The sequence below is a fragment of the Petaurus breviceps genome, unplaced genomic scaffold (assembly GCF_028583685.1).
Source record: "Petaurus breviceps papuanus isolate PSGF00001 unplaced genomic scaffold, PetGlider_PUasm1.0 90594, whole genome shotgun sequence".
NCBI lineage: Eukaryota > Metazoa > Chordata > Mammalia > Diprotodontia > Petauridae > Petaurus > Petaurus breviceps.
This window is the reverse complement of record NW_027187281.1, coordinates 5,347,286-5,350,062: the sequence shown is the minus strand read 5'-3', so window position 1 is coordinate 5,350,062 and position 2,777 is coordinate 5,347,286. Positions and strand designations below refer to the sequence as shown.

The window sequence follows — 2,777 nt, the reverse complement described above, 5'->3', positions numbered from 1 at the left end:
TGTAAAAACAATTTTTAACATTCATTTCAAGAACTTTGAATTCCAAATTCTCTCCCTTCCTCTCCAACCCACTTAAGGCAAGTAATTCCATATAAGTTTTACATGTGTCATCATGCAAAATATATTTCCGTATTAGTCATGATGTGAAAGAAAACATAAAAAAAAAACTAAAAAAAAAGTTTACAAAAAGTATGCTTCACTCTGTATTCAGGCACCATTAGTTCTTTCTCTGGGGATGGATGGCATTTTTTCATCTTAAGTACATTCATCATAAGTACTATCTTGAATCATGTATTGCTGAGAATAGCTAATAATCTTACATCTTACAGTTAAATGATCATCTTACAATATTGCTGTTACTTTGTATACAGTACATTTCACTTTACATCAGCTTCTGTAAGTCTTTCCAGGTTTTTCTGAGAGCATCCTGTACAATAGTATTCAATCATAATCACATTTCACAATTTGTTTAGCAGTTCCCCAATTGATGAGCAATCTGCTCAAGTCCCAATTCTTTGCCACCAAAAAAGAGCTGCTGTAAATATTTTTGTACAGATATGTCCTTTTCCTTTTTTTTTTTTATCTCTTTTGGGATAGAGATCTACTACTGGCATTGCAAAGTCAAAGGGTATGCATGTTTTTTTTTTTTTCAATCTGCCTGAACATTCAGGATCCAAACTCTTTATTATCAGGGTCTTTGTGAAGTCCCCTCCTTGTAGATTGCCCTCCCACACCCCTAGAAAATCCCAAAGCCCTGCAGTGTCCTGGTCCAGGATATATTACAACTTCTGTGCTCTGCCCAGTCAGTCCCAGGCAGGAATGAAGGCAGTTAGTTGGGGGACTCGGGGGGTGGGGGGATAGGGAGAGATTTCCTGCTATCTGCTCCAGCAGGAAGGTGTCCAGGTGAGTTGCTGAGGGTACCAGGTCCATCTGGAGAAGGGGCTGGCTGGATTTGGCACTGATGGGTGACAGGTGGGTAGAAGCCAGTGGGACCCACAGTTCTCCTCTGCTGCCCAGCTGGGGATGATGACACCTGGGGGGTTGGGGGGTGATGGGTGGTGCCTGGCTCAGGGGGCCAGGGTCAGGGTTTGCCCTCATACCGTCTTCCTCGGGTCAGCCTGCAGTCCCTCCTAGCCCGCTCATTTACTGTAGAGTCAACTCATCCAGCTCTTTGTATCGGCTGTTGTCCAAATCTTCGAAGTCATCCTGTGCCAGTGAGTGCCTCATCGCCATGGTCTTCGGGCAATGACTCTTCCAAGGGCATCTCTGTCTCCGAAACCGTGTCCTCTTTGAGTGGTCTCACTTTTCTTGCTGTCGTTCTTCTTCTTGTCATCTGTGCCAGGACTCTGCTCCTCCGAAATCTGGTCCAACCGCCCCAGCAGGGCCTCAATGTTGTACTTGATCTGGGTAAGTTCTGTCTTGATGGTGTGCAGCTCAGAACATGTCAACTTTAACTTCGAGGAGCTGCTGGAAGTGGTGGAGCGGGCAAAGAGTCTGACAGGCAGAGTTGCTTTGAGGCGACGGACAAGAGGGATGGTGACCCGTGGCCGCTTCACTGGAACCACCCTGGGGACTGGAGATAGCCGACCCCGGCGCTTGAAAAGCCCATAGGAGGCAGAAGGTGCTCTCTCGAGTCCTTTTGGTCTATTGGGTTTAGGTTCTCCAGCCATGCTGTTGTCCAGAGTCTGCCCTGCCAGCACTTGCCAGTTCTCACCTAGCACAGCAGCACCGGCATGGCGCTCGCTAGCATACTGGACGAAGGCATAGCCCTTGTGCACAGAGCAGCCGGCTACGTGGCCATACTTGGAAATACGTCTGCCTTCTTCACGATGGCTGTATTGAAGTTCCCAATGAAGACCGGAGAGTTGAGGGACTTGGGGTCATTGTTGTTGGTGATGTTGCTTGTGTGCGCTTTCAGAGACATGGTGACAACCCAGCGAGGAAAGGTCAGGAGCAAAAAAGGTTCAGAGAAACGAGAGAGAGGCGGAGGCGGGGAGGAACGAGGGCCGGGTGGAGGAGGGGACCCAGAGGCGGGAGCGACCGCGAGCCTCGCACAGGCTTCAGAAAAAGCCCAGGGGAGGGGGCAGTCGAGGGAACTAATGCAGGGGTGGTGGCCAGAAAAGAGGTGCCCCTCTCCTCCCCCCAACTCCCCCCCCCCCCCCGTCGTCGTTGTCCTCGCCATCGTCACCGCTGCCGCCGCTGCCTCCAGCAGTTCCTCACGCACAGCGCTGGGGAGGCTGGACACACTGACGGGTATGCATGGTTTTATAGACTTTTAGGCTTGTTTCCAAATTGCTCTACAGAATGGTTGAATTAGATCACAACTCTATCAACAATGCATGTATTGGCAACCACGCTGGCATATCCAGGATGGCTGCTAGCACACCCAGGATGGCTGCTGGCACAGGTTCTTACATCTGCTTTACTAGGAAAGATAGCTATTCAAGCGATCACAACAATCTTTTAAAATACATTCATTAGTTCAGGGGGAAAAAATCAGCACCCTGAACTTCAGAGAAAATCCAAACAAAGAAAAAAACGAGCAAGTACAGGCAGAGAAATAAAGACCAACAGGAAGGGCTTCTCTCTGAGAAATTAGTACAGATCAATAGACAAATTCAACTGTATGACCATGGCAATACATACATAGTTACCATAGAGAGATGCACCAACATCTGGATTTTTTTTTAAAGCCATGGGGCTCCTTGACGGCTACCCAGAGTCTCATCTGGCCGAATCACACAAAGACTCTTCCAGTGAGCGAGCCCCAATACAAA

At 48.4% G+C, this 2,777-nt stretch overlaps 1 pseudogene; it reads right to left on the bottom strand.

Annotated features, from left to right (window-relative positions):
* Positions 1-757: 757 nt before the first annotated feature.
* Positions 758-1,956, bottom strand: LOC138142553 (RNA-binding protein Raly pseudogene; annotated as a pseudogene).
* Between the last annotated feature and the right edge of the window lie 821 nt (positions 1,957-2,777).